This window comes from Artemia sp. Qi Xiang Cuo, chromosome 2, assembly GCF_049724085.1.
Source record: "Artemia sp. Qi Xiang Cuo chromosome 2, ASM4972408v1, whole genome shotgun sequence".
NCBI classification, from domain to species: Eukaryota; Metazoa; Arthropoda; class Branchiopoda; order Anostraca; family Artemiidae; genus Artemia; species Artemia sp. Qi Xiang Cuo.
The window spans coordinates 70854329-70870984 of record NC_142795.1 but is presented as its reverse complement, the minus strand read 5'-3'; the positions used below and the strand labels follow the sequence as shown (position 1 = coordinate 70870984).

Sequence of the window (16656 nt, the reverse complement as noted above, 5' to 3'; positions counted from 1 at the left end):
TTTCTACATTGTAAAAATTTAAAATATACAGTTTCGTATTCAACTGTTCCTGGGATGTTCCTTTCTAATTCTTATCCTGGAATTAACAACGTTACAAATTCCAGGAAATTATGCTACCCTTCCTAAACTTCAGTTTTATATTAACTCTACACAATACTACGGTACTTTTCGCTGAAAAAAGTGAAAATACTGCTTGAGCCTCCTTGTCAACTAAATGCCCCTTCCCCCACACCACGGAAAGGAAAATAAACAAAATTTCTGTCAGAGGGAAAGCATTTCCTTAAAATAGAGTAAGATAAGGTTTTTTCCCTTGTTCCACCCTTGCAAGAATGATTCTTTGTGCCTAGCTCACACCATAGCAAAAAAAGAGACAGTGTTTCAGCTTGGAACTTTTTACAATAATAACCATTAATTTGTAATTGTTTATCATAATTTCTAACTCTTGTCTCTAAGAATTACAGCACTAGCATTTTTTTTTCTTCGACTTTAAGTTTACGCGAAAGAATCGAGCATCTACTTAGAAAAAAAAATTGAGGTCAAAGTAGATAATTTCAAACTACAATGTCCTTAGTCTACCCTCCTGGGTCTCATCCTAATCCATTCTTGAAAATAATATTTTTTTTTCCTATTTCATTCCATTTTTACACACGCACCCACAAAAAAAATTGTTGAAAGGACAATTTTTGTTACTAAAGCAGGCTATCTCCCTGTTAATTTTGATAGATGACTCTCAGGTCGTGATTGTCTTTAAAGCTCATTAATATATTTTTTTTTGAATAATTTTGCCGGGGCGGGTGAAGGTCGAGAAGGCGTGTCCAATCCCTCGTTCACAGCCGACCGAGGCTGTGTTTGTGCGTTGCGTACTAGGCCTACAAAAATGGCGTATTCGCGCGCTATTTATTAGCAAAAAAACATTTCCACAATGATTGAGGAATGTGCGTAAGGTAAATATTTTCAATTTTGTGCTTGTGATTGTGGGTAGGATTGAATTCTGGTATGTATTCGTTTTTTATTATTAATTAGGAGAGTGATAGATTAGTTTATTATAAGAGATAAAGTTTAAAAAAAAACTAGGCCTTTTTTTATAGATTAGGCGTGAAAATTTTTAAACAGGCCTAGTAATAAGCAAATTTAAAGGAATCTTAAAAAGAATGTTAGTGTAAACAATTTTTAAATATTGGCTATTTTATAAAATATAAAAGCAATTATTCCCCTCATGTTAGTCAGGGCCATTTTATTATGCCTAAACTTAGTGGGTTCCTGTTACAAAAATATGGAAGTTTTAAAGCTAAGAATTGCTAAAATGTTCTGTAACCATGGATTTTAGGCTAAAACATTCGTATCGTAGGCCTAATTCCATTTACCATTCAATAAATTGACCTAGGCCTAGGCCTAGCCCTTTTGATGAGCATTGACTTTATTGTAAAGCATAGTAGTCCTTTATAATTTAAAAGTCTAGGAATAACCCAGCCTTCTTAGGGCATTGTAACATCAAATTTATTCTCTTTTTTCTTCTTTTCTAATAGTAAGACTTAGACCTGGATATAGCCTAGGCTAGGCCTATGTGTATGGGCTTCTAGCCTATGCCTATTTGTAGGCTAGTTTTTATTTGATAAAAGCATATTTAAATGTCATTTCAATTAGTTTTAATTACTTGCTTGGTTGGTGAGATGAGGCATTGGCTATTATTGGCTACATATAGCTAGACTAGGCCTAAGCCTATTAAGGGTTAAGGTTGCTTGGCCTTAAGGACATAAATCAGATAAGACTAGAAAAGGAATATGCTATTTAGTTCCCCATTCAATGGCACTGTCATTGCAATTGCATCCCAGACCCCCCCCCCTCCCCAACACAACCAAATATAGACCAAATATACTGTTGATTTTGTTCATTTATTTTGTTATTCAACTGTTGATGAGGAATAAGCACAAAAATTGATGCCAATTCCTAAAAATTAGGAAACTATTCTGTATAGCCTAGGGTTATAAAGAGGAGGGGGATTCGAATGCAATTGTGACTACAGTGATAATTACATTTTGAAAGAGCATTGAGTGGAGAAGGTAATTGTCAACTATCTTTTTTCCCTATCTGATTTGTGTCTTATAAGTAGCTTTAATCCTATTAGGCCTACACCTTATAGTACTTCTTTGTTTTCCACAGTTGGAGTGCACAAGCATATTTGCTAATTGAAAAGTACCATATATATACATTGAAAAGTATATATATATATATATATATATATATATATATATATATATATATATATATATATATATATATATATATATACCTGACTCTTGATTCAGATGGGTCCTACCCAGTAGTGGTTTTTGGTCTCATAATCTGGGGGACAAGATTTACCATAGGAGATAAGAATATAAAATAAAATGAATTTAATGTCAAAAGGCAGAAAAAATGGGGACAGGGGCAGCTGCCCATGTCCAAGCCTAGAACCTCCACTGCTCCTACCCACCACAAGTTAATTTTTAGAGGAGTATTTATGCAGGCTATTTCCTGGAGGGGAATCTGAAATAAAAGAAACTGCATTTGCGCACTTTCCAAATATTCCAAGGGGTCCTTGAAACCAGCCATGAAGAGATTGCCTCCCTCCCCCCCATGCATCAATTTGTTTTACTTATCTGCCTACTAGGGGAGGGGACTTCCGCCTCCACTTAAAAAAAGTTGGAGAAATAGCATGAAAACTTACTTTTGTGTTTTCACTCAAACCCCTCTCCCCACCACTCCTCAGTAAAGATATATTTTTTATATGGCATGTAAATTTTACGCACAACTCAAAACCTCATAGCTGATGAAGTATTTGATGTTTTCTATGGAAAAACCAGTGGCGGATCCAGGGAGAGGGGGGTGCCCCCCTAACGTAGTTTAAAGTAGTGTAATTTACTTAATTAACGCAAGATTGCGTTAATTACACTTGCTCCTAATGCAAGTTTATCGGATCAACCTATTTTGCGCCGCCCCTAAAAAAAATCCTTGATCCGCCCCTGGAAAAAAAAACCGTTCGTTCCTGTATGTTAGAGACTTAGAGTTACACTTATTCGACAGGGAAAGCGTATTTTGCATTGACTCATTATGTCAACATCTTTTCAGTGTGCATGGGTTTATGCATCCTGTAAATTCAATATATAGGAAAGTCAACGTGCAAAATCCAACCTCATGCGGAAATTCAAATAGCAAATGTAAACCCTGCCAAATTCAGTTGTCGAAGAAGCCGTAACGGGACAACTTGCTATTTGGATAACTCGTCATGGGTTGTCAAGGGAAGAAACACCGAAAGTGATGAGAACGCGAAACTGAGAAAACCTTTGCAGGAGCTAGGTGGTGATAATGATGGTAATGTCGATATCAGCGATGTTTAAGAATGATGATGACGCTAGTACCGACTGGAATGACCCTTGACGTAGCCACCCTTGTCATTTTTCAATGTTATAGACATTGGGCGTCATCCTTTATAATGCCGTCATCGACGACATCGCCGTTGTCATAAATTTAATTTCTGTTTGCTTTAGCGTTGTCGTAATCAGATGCAAGATAGTTAGCAACACATATGCTGAGAGGAGCTAAACAGGGGTACATCCCCAGCAATAATCCTAAACCATGTCTCCCCCCCCCGCTACGGACAAATAATCTGTAATCTCCCTTAACGCTGGACCTGTGTTTCCTTAGAGCGGTTATAGCTGTCCGATTCTTGTCTGAAGACCCACTTCTTTTTTTTACAATGTACAATAATTAAGAAATTTGGACCAAAACACCCTTTTTAAAGCTTCAAACCCTACTGAACAGGCATCATTGCAGTTTTTCTTTTAAGGGCTGGGCACACGTAGCTGATTGCGGGAACTGATTTCCAAATCAGCGCCGATTTTTAAAAGAAATTGGCATCGATTTGAGCTTGAAAATTTTTCTAGTTTTCGGTGCCGATTTACAAAATCAGCGCCGATTTTCATCATGATCATCATAAAAAAATAGAGATACAAATAAATAGTCAGCCAGAGACGTCTGTGGTGAAAGACCCCGCTACTGAGCTGAGAAGTAAACTGAGAACTAAGTTGAGATCAATCATGCAACTATTAATAAACTCCAGTTGACTATTTGTGTCCATGATTTTTTGTTTTGAAAATCTCGCGCAACAAATTTTTCTTTCAACGAATTTTTCTTACCGCTATCGTTTGTCCAATGATGCTGAAATCGGTTCCCAAAATCAGCTGCGTGTGCCTAGCCCTTAAATGTGGTCGAAGATCCAATAATGTTGCGGGGGTGGGTTCAAAGTGAATAAATCTTACCCTATTATCATTACTAATTTGAATTTTGTACTGATAAATTTTTAAACTTGGGAGGTCGTGGTGCTCTCCAAATAATGTTCGTGTCCCCTAAATCCTCTCATAATTCCTACATATGTCTTCATAATTCTCTAAGGATTTGGAGTGTGTCAGTCCAAGTCCGGTGTTTATTTAAAGACTTTTTTGCGTGAATTAGACTGTTAACCTTCTGATTGACATGTTATTTTTGTGAGCCTCATTTTCAAAAGCCCCTCAATCAGAGGCGGCTCTGGCCTCTCTTGTGTCCGGGCTAAAATTTTGTTTAATGCCCCCCCTGTCTCCCATGAAAATAAATGTCTCTCTGTCTCCCATGTTAATAAATGACAACATAAGTTTTCATTTATTAACAATAATTGAATGCAAAATATCACAAAAAACATTAATATTGATTAAAGTCGTGTACTTATTTTTATTTTCAAGGAATGGTGTTGAAGATACAGGAAAAATGAAAATTTGGGTTCAATTTGCTTACACTGACTGTCAACTGCGCCCTGTGCGTTATTTTAATAAAAGTAAAAAGTGGCAATAACCGTTAGATTGTTTATTTGAAATTTTGCGCCCCTAAAACTTCTGCTCCCAGGGCAAGTGCCCATGGGTGCCCATAAGCTGAATGCCAGGGGGGGGGGCAAACCTCATCTAATTGGCACTTTTAAAGCTATATAATAGAAATCTCAGAACAAAATATAAAAATAAGGCAGTATCATTCAGCCCCCCATATGGGCGCCCATGCAAGTGCCCCCTCCTAAAACCGCATCTGCCCTCAATTTCAGGAAATAAAGTAATGTACATGGTCATTGTCTTTTAGCACATCACTAAGAATTTTTTCTTTTATTCACCGGCTCGACATCGGTGTATTCATTGTTTATTTACAATCATGCACAATAAAAGGATTCACTGCTAATCCATAATTATTTCATTAAAAAAAAGCCTTTCTTTTGTATTTTGCATTTTTAATAGCCAATAAACGTTGCCACGCCTTTCTAAAAAACATAGTGTAAGTCTTAAACTAAAAAACAGTAAATATAGCTAAAATATCAGATTCCGTCTAAACTGGAGCTAATTATAGGTAGGAGTTTATTGGTTCTTGGCTACATTTGCATATGTAAAAAAGGGGTACCATAATAAAACTTATTCCCAATTAAACGGACAGAATTGTACAATTATTCCCGTTACAAACTCTCAATGATCACTGAAAATTGTTCGTACCGCCACCCTTTTTTTTCTGGAAAGCATAAGTTTCCCATTTTGCATAGTTTTAAATCAGAGGGGTTGTCAATTTTATGAGTCTCAACTCTTTCTGGTTGGTTCCTCTAGTTGACCCTTTATAGTTTTTATGTCTTTTTAGCCTATCCCAACTTTAGACTCGCCTTTTGGTTATGGGCAGGGCAGAATAATCCTATTAATGTACTAAAGGTATACTAAGGTCAGTATAACTTGTAGTATTTGGTGAAATTTAGCAGCAGAGCTGCCCACTTTGCCTCATCCAGGGGGGTAGAGACCCAAAACCTCTGAGGATTCCTGTAAAATATCGAATCTGCCCGTTATTTCAACTTTTCATTCAAAATGCACAAAAAGTGGGTCTTCAGGTATTTTTGATTTTATTTTTTTGTGATAGTTCCTTCCAGTGACGCCATTTTACAAAAGCTAGGGGAGGGGGGAAACCTGACGTAAAGATTGAACACCTCAAGTATAATTAGGCTACTTTTGGGTATTACATATTCCTCAACTAGGTAATGATGTTGGTTTAAAAAATCCGTTCGATTTCTGACAACGGGGGGGGGGACTTGCTGTGGACTGCAGGTGCTTACTCAGGCTTCCCCCTTCTCCGTCTAATTTCTAATTATAGTTAGATTTTTTTTCCGCAGTTTCAGTTTCTTTGTAAATAGTTTGAATCGTGACCTCAAAATTTTGTGACCTCAAAATCATGAATGTGACCTCGAGTTTGTGACCTCAAAATTTTTGTTTATTTCTTACAAATTTCTCTGAAACTAGTTCCTTTGAACGTACTTGATGGACTGATTTGAATTTGAACGCACTTATTTACAGAATGTACTTTATTTTAGTTTGAACAGAACCTTCCAAATGCTTTCTTGTCATTTTGGACCGCGTCCTCTTTTGGTTCAATTTTTGTATAGTTTTTTTTTTCACCAAAAATCCTTAAAGGTTGAATTGAAAATTGATCAGAAGTAAATGTTAAACACCTTAAATATAAGCAGGGGTGTCGTTTGGGAGGGGAAAGGGGGGAAGTTGCCCCCCCCCAGTAATTTAGAGAAAAAAAATATTATATAGCCCATGCTCCTCGAATATCCGAAAGTAGACCCCTCTTGCCCCCCCCCCCCAATGAAAATGTTGTAGGTTCGCCCCTGAATATCAGTAGGCTACATCTGGGGATTATATATTCCTCAACTAAGTAATGATGTTTGTTTTAAATCCTTTCAAATTAAAGCTTTATTTAAGGTTAAAGCTGTCATTTGTGCATTTCAGACGAAGCTAATTTTTCTTGTGGGCTTAAAAAAAACAAAACAAAAAAAACATGGAGTTGAAAAGAAATTTTAGAAGATATGGCATTTTAGAGAACTTCAACTACTAAAATAAATAAAACTACTGCTAAAATACTTCTTTAAAAATACCTCTTAAACGAACCTGATTCTTCCTTTCATGGGAGGAGATTTTCTCTGCAGCCCTAAGGACGAACTGAACAAAAAAATTTCGAAGAACTTTTCACCCTTTCGGAAAAACCTTAGAGAATTCTTCATACTTCCAGAATTTTGAGATTTTCCTTAGCGTCTAAATGAACCATTGCCCCCAGCAGTCGTGCCGTGAATTTTTTCTCTAAAGGAATTGAATTGATAGATTCCGGAAATCAATTACAGTTTTATCTCTATTAACATACAAGTTTGAAGTGGGTTTTAATCATTCCAAAAGTTGCCATGTTTTCCAGGAAATCCCAAAATAGAAATTTTTTCCAGTTTGGAACGAGCTCTCTTTATACTTAACCATGCCTGTTTTTTGCTAGAATTTAGTAGGTATTCTTTCTCCAGGTGGAGAAAGAAAAGCATTAGCATCATTTTTGTTGTTATTTTTCTAACATCTATTTCAAGATTTAGCAAAGATAGAAGTAGCTTTTCACCCCATTTTGAAACAGGATACCTTAGGGGGTGATCCCTCCTGCATCAGAGGTTATTTTTTTACTGATGGAGTTAAAAAAAAAACAAAAAAACCCATAGGTTTTAATCTTAATAATTTGTCCTAAATTATCCAAGTTGACGGTAAGAAGGTTAAAAGAGACAGTTTTTATATTTTTGCATAACCAGTTTGGTTAATCGGTGTTTATTTCGAAAAAAATTTGAGGGGAATCAAAAATTATAATGTGGAAGATGGCTTAAGGTATCCTATGTTAGGTTAATCTTCATTTACTACTACTACTGACAACTCACCACAGGACCAAGCCGCCTGAGGCTAACACAGCTACGCAAGCTCCTCCTCGATCCTGATCTATTCAAAGCCTCGCTCTTTACACCCTCCAAGGAAGTTTCCATTTCCCTTAAATCTTTCTTTGCGTCATTCTTTACGACATCTTCAATTGCTGATCTTTACATTAGATTTTTTCTAGTTTAATCTTCATTCTTAATATTACACCAGACAGTATAATGGAAACTATTTCGCTTCACCATTGCAGTTGGGAAAATTCCAGAATTGCACCACAGGGAAAGGAAAGATTACCGTCCTATAAGTTTTGGGTTAAAAAGCGTGCACAAAGTCCGCTGGTTTGTTTTTATAATATTATTTTTATCCAATCACATTGCTCCTTTAGCGTATGTCAGCAAGGAAGCTAATTAATTCCGCTTTATTACCCGTTGTTGTATTCACCCATGTTGTAATTTTTGATTGGCTTTTTTTTTTAATGAAATTTTGAAGTAAGAAGAGCTAACTGTTTTTGTGTCAAAAAATTGTGTATAAGTTAATTCACTGTTTCTCTGTGATTGAATCTTTTAAGGATCTCCGTTTGACAACAATCTGAATTGTTGTGAAACATCAGTTATTTTGGTACTTATTTAGTAACCGATAAACACGCGACAAGTGAAGTTTCATTAATGATAATGAAATAAAACAAAATAGGACGAAAATATAATATTTTATGAACATAATTGGCGTATATATTTGCACATTGGAGGGGGGGTTGAAGTATAGCATATATTAAATACGTAACTCAACCTAACCAAACCTAGGTACCTTTTATTCCGCCTAAACCCAAAAAAACTAAAGTTTAAATATAGTTCCCGGAGTGAAGAAAAAACTCCTTGTTTATACAGCGTCTTATATAAGTGACGGGTAATGCCTATCTGTTCTCGCAATACAATTCTCGCGTGTTTATCGGTTACTAAATAAGTACCGTTATTTTTTCGAAAAAAAAATCGTCAAATTGTCGAAGTTAGGCTTAAAGGTCCTAAGTTGCAAACTAATTCCTGGTTACCATTAGCCTAATCTGTCTCGTTTGGGGCAATGATTACCGCCATTCAGGTTAGAATAATCCAAGGCAACCTGGTAGCAACACTTTGGTGACCTTGAGGCTACAACAGCTGTACTATTGTCATACGTAATACAACGATGCACATATTATGGCTACTATTTCACTTTACATTTGGCCTTTGCAGAGTCTACATATCCAAGAGCTCACTTTTCGCAAGGTGGGCATTGCTGCGTCTGTTCTGCGTAGGAAATAAAAGTAATAGGAAAGTTCAGAGGTTCTCAACCATCCGTATAGTGCTATGATACCAAAAAAAGATGTGCGTAAAGAAAAAAAACTAGGATAGTTATGTTGAGGATAAAGTTTTTTCTTCTTTATCATATTTCTTTCATGTTATCTTGCTTAGCCAGCGCGGTCTCAGATATTATTTTCGTAGTGGTATGCTACGTGTGAGGATTTCTGTGGGGTGACTGTAGTATAGGTTTGTACTCAAACTAGTATTTCATAAAACTAAAGCATCCATGCCGCTAATTTACAAGACTCAAATGTGCACAAAACCGTCAGGTGAATAATAACACGGAAGTTGCATTATTAGCGAAACTGAGCTATCAACTTATTATCATGTAAAATATCATGACGAATCGATTGATGCAGTCTTGATTTCCTCTTACTCCGAAATTACGGTGGCAATTGGACAACGAAAGTCCTGTTTCAGTCCCCTTTTAACAGTCTCAGTCGCATATCATATTCCCTACTCAGTTGAAATTTACCCGTACGTTTTTAGTAGGTATATCGCCCAAGTGCAAAATTCAGAATATATGAACTAAACAGTTTTTGGTTGACGCTGCTGAAATATGAAGCCTTTTTTCCTTCAAAAACTAAATAAGGAAATTTCGAGTTGAAACCCAGGACATTTATATTGGCCATATTATCAGTACTCTGATTTATTAGAAAATTAACTAAAATCAAATGAAAAATTAAAACCGAAATTATATATGAGACAGGATATACTCTTTCTCAAAGAACTGATTTGTTGGAGGCAATAATGGTAGCATAGGGATTGCTCTACTCCTCAGGCTAATTTCTTGCTGAGCGATTGCAAAAAGGTCCTACAACAGTTTTCGAACAGTTTCCAGAAAGTTTAAAGTTGTTAGTGCTTTTGGATTAAATGTAAAACAAAATATACTTGCTGATCTCCTGAAGGAAGAAAAACTAGATTTTGTATCTCGTACAAGCCAATTCGCCTGTGCGTAGATTTGTTGAAGTCAAATTTAACGATCGGCTAAATATCTCAAGGCTAAGACTAACATTATTTTTTCTTAATGCAACTGATTTTAGTCCAAGTTTCTTTGATTTTCGCCCAAGAATTATGTTTTAATAAAAAATCTAAAGTCGATTTCAAAAATTCGATACGAAATACAACCGAGGGGTGCCCACTTCCGGAAATCACGTACACCAGGTAGCGCTCGCCAAGCGTGACAGGACTTGATGGAAGCTGTGCCAATCGTGGCTGGACTGTGTCGCACACACGGAGTTCTGAGATATACGCCAGGTGATAGCAGGTGGGCGTCCGTTCGAATAGAAATGAATGATTTGTTTTGTTCCAACACTAGAGCCACAACTAAAAAACACAGAAAAAAAAATCCCTTCACAGAAAAAATACTCCTGCACTCTCGTTTCGTACATACTTATTATTTTAAACTCTTCTTCCCTTGTCCTACTGATCCAAATCTTGGAGGACAGCGCGCATGCTTGCAATAAAGTCACATGACCCATCCAAGTACCCTCAAGAAACCTTCGAGAAAACACGTTAAAATAGGTGAAAATATGAACCTTGGGTCTAAATTTTTCCATTCTTTTGTATTCAAGAATCAGATCTGCCGCGGCCGCGGTATAGTCTTGATCCGTTGATGCTCTAAGCCAAAATTTTAGCGTTGTCTTAAAGGATCCGTTTTTCTGGTGTGGCCCAACCCCCCTACCTCTTCTGAAAAGTGTGTTTAGGTCAATATTTTTTAGATGTGCAGGGTCGTGTCCTTTAGACTGATTTTATGTGGAGATTCCCCCTGTACTCATTTGTATAGGCATTTTATGGCCATCCCCTAAACGTTTTGACTGTGTGAATACTGAAGCCTACAGTTGCAAGTAGCAAATAAATGAACTGTCAAAAGAAGTTTAGTTACAAAATAGTTGGATGCAGTTGAAATTTTAGGAGATGGGATTACTAGAGGATTTTTTTTATGATGGATGGCTAGGAAGAAAAATGTTTGTTATTTTGACCAATGTTCATAACCCCTTTGTGTGCAGCGAAGAACCCTGACTCAGTGGATTAGGCAAGTCTTTCTTTTGCCATTACATTACACTGGGTTTTAACACAATGTCAAGTTTTTATCTTCAGTTTTCAGTTTTCAGAGTAATCTGGTTAGACTTGTAACTAGGGATGCATAAGTAACCAAAATTAAGCAAATTTATGGAAACTATGACAAAGAATTATGGGAAACAGGCCGCACAGACAGTTGCGGATCCAGGATTGCGAAGGGGGCGCCTGCCCCCTAGCATAGTCTAAAGTAGTGTAATTTACTTAATTAACTCAAGTTTGCATTAATTAAACTTGCTCCTAACGCAAGTTTATCGGATCAACCTATTTTGCCCCCCCCCCTAAAAAAAATTCCGGATCAACCTATTTTGCGCCCCCCTAAAAATCCTGGATCCGCCCCTGCGCATAGAACGCGCTATTTTAAATGCCTAACTTACCTAACCCCTAACCACCTCTAAATATTAAATGTTTAATTAAAATATACCTACGTCGGAGTTTTCTCACTCAAAATAAGCAAATCATAACCGATTCAAACCGGTTTTGTCAGATTTTAAGCAGCGTAATTCTTGAGGATGTTCTCAGACAAGTACCAAAAAATGAGCAGCTCAGAATCCAAATTTTTTAAGTCCAATTAAATAGGTTCAAATATTAAAGGAAGATGTATGGTAATGTTTGGTTGTAAAGTATCAATACCTTAAATGTTAATATTTTCAGTATTTCAAGAGAAAAACTACTTCCCATAACACAAATGTCCTTTATACTAATCTAAGGAAGATCTATGGTGTCTTTGTTTATGTACCAGTGAAGTCCAAATGTGTTCAACAAACAAAAAGGCCAAATTAAAAGTGTGTATTTATTCACATTCGGAAGAAGTATATCAATGTTTTAGCTATAGACCGGGTGTCTCTTTTATTTCACCTTGTTCTACGTAGTTCTACTCTACTATTAATAGGAGTGAACATTTCGTGTCTATAGTATGGACAGGAAAATCAAAAAAAAATTTCTTTTTTCTCATACATGGCTCCTTTTATTATCAGTTTGAGTAGAACTTTGCAAAAAAACCGTAAGAAATACCAGTTATGACTTCTGGCTGAAATGGCAGTGATTCTGTATCCTGACAGAGCTTATAAATTTATTTTTGTTTGTTCATCTTCTTCCAATGAGATTATTGGCGATTTTCGTAATACAAAAGAAAAAGATTTGTTATTTGGCCTTTTTACATGTCTGCCTTGTGGCTCTCGTATTTATTCACTCAGTAATGTGTAAGAAGTAGACATTATTACGCACAAGGACAGAGAAGGGACAATTCTCCTTTTGGTACTTATGTATTAGCTGGTACCCACGCGATATATTATGCTAAAGGAAACTAGTCAAACGTGTATCTGTCAATATAGAAATGGATCGCAAAGTGTGGTTTGTCATTTCGTTTACCATATTTAAACTATTGTTTTCTTGGGGTTTAGGGGGACAAAAGGTACCTAGGTTAGGTTTCCTATTTAATATATGCTATGCTTTACGCCCCCCCCCCCCTATAATGTACAAATATATAGCCCAAATTTGTTTATAAACAGTTATATTTTCATCATATTTTGTTTTGTTTCATTAGCATTAACCAAACTTGACTTCTCGCATGGGTACCAGCTAATACATAAGTACCCTCCTTTTTTATGGTTGGTTCTAACCATACTTCCTTCTTGGAAGATTTGATAATTTTGACAGAAAATAAACTTATTTAGGGTTTTCACACGAATCCCTTTTCTAGACAAACAACGATCTGTTGAGCTCCTAAAGATGGGGTCTATATACCTTCATGAGTAGTTTAGATTATTCTAATATCCTGGGCCGTATCCAGGATTTTTTTTGGGGGGGGATTACAAAAGGATTTTTTTCTGGGAGTTTTTTTTAAAAAAAATTTAAGAAACGCATCAAGAATTTTTTCATAATCATTTTTTTACGTTTTTACGAGTCAGACAAAAATTTTGTGGGGGGGGGGGGCTCAAGCCCCCTCCCCCTGGATACGGCCTTGCTTATACCCGCTTAAAAATACAAACATATTAAACAAATCTTGTTCGTTTTGTTAGTCCTTATGCGCAAGTCTTGTGATCTAAACAATTTTATATATAGAAAAATATAACATAACCTTACCTGATTTGATAAAATGCCTAAATCTTGCTATATTATGATCCAAAGCGATTTTCATTTCAGTATCAATATTTTTCCACGGAAAAGAAGAGGAAAAATATGTAGCAGATATTTGCCAATTGAAAACGCAGAATAATTCGCAGATGCTCCTCCCCCTTTCCAAAAAGTTAGCAACTCCGGACGATACTTTTGACATTTCTTAGGTCATAATTTTTGCGATCCGTTAAAGGGTATCGATCGGCCGGAAAGGGAGACGATCTTTACACTTTATAAACAGTTTGACCCCGAGCGTTTTACCTTTCTGTTGGCTATGGATATTGTTGGAATTTGCGAGGATTTTTTCACAGACCCAACTCAGGTCTGTTCTGTGCCTAATTTACAAAATGTCCTTCCAAATTATTAGAAACGCTTTAGAATGGAAGATAGTTTAATTAAAAAAAAAAAAAATGGGTGTTAGTTAAAAAGGGGTTTTTGTTAGGAGACGATAGTCAAGGCGGCTTTCTCAAATGCTGATTTTTGAATTTCTATTGCAAGCTCAGATGGGTCGAATTCGCATTTTCGAAGCAAAGAATGCAAAAAAAAACAAGCCGATATTATAGGGCTAGTCACAAGAAAAACAAAGGATTCTCAAAATGTCAAGGAGGTTATAAAAAATGTTAAAATAAATTAGCGTTTTATTAAGATGTTAAAAAACAAGACAGGACTAGGAAAGTTTTTGTACCTAAATTTTGTAGTTGTTGTTGTAGTAAATGTTTACAGAATACTGTCCTTTCGCGACAAGAAAGTAGAATAGAAATTAGCCCCAGTGCCGATTCTATTATTTAGGTACAGTTTCGTGGCTTCGAAACTGAACTTCGTAAGCGGGCAAAATTAACTCATGTTCAACGAATTGTCTTTGCTTATAACATTTCGCTCATGTCGTAAGCCATTGAATCAAGCGTAGCGTACATGCCTTTTTGTGATTTTGGACACTTTTTGCTACCATTAGAAACTTTCTTTTTTTTCATATGAGACCAAAAAGCTTTTTATAATATTATTTTACATTCTTATACATTCTAAGTCAAGTGACGTGTATAAAGCTCAGCAGTTGATCTTTATATATTTGTTAGCATTGTAATTAAAGTAGTGAACAATGATGGATGACCCGTATCAATTTTGAAACTTTGTATTTTGGTATGTTTTAATGTCGGAAGTCTTTCAGTATAATACATGGTGAAAATAATCTATCGGACTAGTTTAAAAGAATCTACCTTATAGCATAAAGTTCTTATCTGTCAACCGTGTTTTTTTTTAATTAATTTCATTCTTCTGCTTTTGAAGCGACGTGTACTGGTGTTTTGTCTTGTATTTATCATTAGAGCATTTTTTATGAACTTTCCAAATCTTGAAGCTGCATCCCGCCCAAGGCCGTAGCGAGGATCTTTTTAGGGTGGGGGGGGGATACAAAAAACTTTCAAGAACGCATAAAATTTTGTTTATATGCATTTTTGTTACGTTGTTACGAATTGGACAAAAACATTTTCGATACACCTCTGATCCTGCCCCCTCCATTTTGCGACAGAATTCTTAGCCGGACGGCTCAAATGCAGGTCCCTGTTCCTTTTTTTCAAATTACATGGAACTGTAGAAAAAAAAAAAAATCGGCTATAAAGTGATATTGGGCGGGGTTTTAAATACCTGAACAAGGGTTGAAAGTTAATGTAAAATTGAACGAAATCTGAGAAGTGTGAAACAAAAGCTGCTATGTCGAATCTCTAACAGGTGCTGGTTTATCTGCTGTCATAAGAATATGAGGGATTCGTCCAATCTTAGTCAAAAGGATCTCCCGGGAAATGCTGGCTTAAAAAACGTAATTTCTGGTCAAACCCCTCCGCTCTGTAGGGCTCCTTCTGGAAAAATTCTCCAACACCTTGTACAGTTTCGACCGTGTAGATCTATAATTCTAGGATATCTCTATAGCTTCGAATCAGGGGTCCAAAGTCGCTTGAAAAATGATCCCACATCATTTTTTGATGTGGTGTGAAAAATGACCCATTTTTTTACTCTGCAATCTTTGTACTCATCTCCACAATCTTAGATCTGACTCTGACTCCACGTAGAAGTAAACGGCTATATTACTACTACTAGCAAATCACTGCAGCATCAAGCCGCCTGGGGCCGACACAGCTGCACTCCCTCCTCTTCCATCCCAATCTATTCTAAGCCTCCCTCTTTACAATCTACCAAGAACTTCCAATTTCCTATGCTTTCTTACGACTTCTTCCCAACCCATTTGGGTAGGAAAAGAGTATGTTGCTGAATGAGTAAGGGTAAAAAAAAAACAGCGAAAATATAGCCACCTAAGAGAGAATCATTCCAAAATAAGACCAGCTACTTTTACAAGGAAAAAATTCTCCCCGCTAAAATATCTAAAGCTTTACTAAATCAAAATTCAATTTTATTTCAAGTCTCGGAACCAGAATCTTTTTTTGTCTTATATAAATCAACATTTTCATTGCCAACTTGTTTAATACAAAACCTATTGAAAACAACTTCAATACCTTCATTTTTTGTTTATTTATGGAGGCTCGATTTCTTGCCTCTTTGCAGTACTTAGCCAATAAATTGGACACTAGGAGCAAAGAGAAAAGGAGAGATATCTGTCTTCCACTTCCGTGTCAAAAAGTATGTTTTAACTTCATTGGTTTATTCTGTGTCGCCAATGGTCACATTCTTTACCAGATTAAACAAAGAAAAACAAGTTGTTTTTTTTTACTGAAAATAAGAAGCGGCATTAAAACTAAAAACGAACAGAAATTATTCCATATATGAAAGGAGCTGGGGCTGTCCTCTCCTCAACGCCTCGCTCTTTACGCTAAAGTTTTTTATTGTTTTAAAAAATGAAGTTGTGAGACAGTCAAATTTCGTTTTTTGACCTGATATTTTTTTTTTGCCTTATTTGTATTTACCTATTGTTGGTATGGCAAATATCGGGCCAGTAAAAGGAGCGCAAAGTCTGATTGGTTCTTTTGTATGAAAGTTTAAGCCAGTTAAAAGAACGAAAGGTTTTGAATCAGAATATGTTTTAAAAGCAAACTTTGTGATAGGGGGCTTGCATTTACATTGCAAATTAATTCGAAACTGTTTTGAAATAAAGGTATAATAAAAGACAGATTTTTATTATAAAATTTTTATAATATTTTTATTATACAGAGGTATAATAGAAACCGAGTAAAAATAAAGGTAAATGACACGACAAACTTAAAGTAAAGCGTAAATTACTATGAATAAAAGTATGAAACCTAAAACGATAGAAATTAAAATGGATAATATAGTCTAACTTGAAACGGATAGAAGGAGGTGGGCTGCTGGGAGAGTGCCATCTGTGCTTTATACGAAACTAATAAAATTCCTAATTA

At 36.0% G+C, this 16656-nt stretch overlaps 1 protein-coding gene across 6 annotated transcripts in view; it reads left to right on the top strand.

Annotated features, from left to right (window-relative positions):
* Nucleotides 1-16656, top strand: part of LOC148955569 (uncharacterized) — a 195404-nt gene that overhangs the window by 91556 nt on the left and 87192 nt on the right. Inside the window, exon 1 of one of the 6 annotated variants that reach the window (XM_089102887.1) lies at nucleotides 817-944. The exons of 1 other annotated variant lie outside the window; for it this stretch is intronic. The gene's annotated coding sequence lies outside the window, so the exon portion shown is untranslated. Of the gene's footprint in view, nucleotides 1-816; nucleotides 945-5889; nucleotides 5921-13599; nucleotides 13617-16656 lie in introns of those variants that run through there. 4 more of the 6 variants (XM_089102895.1, XM_089102909.1, XM_089102900.1 and 1 more) reach the window with 4 other exon arrangements.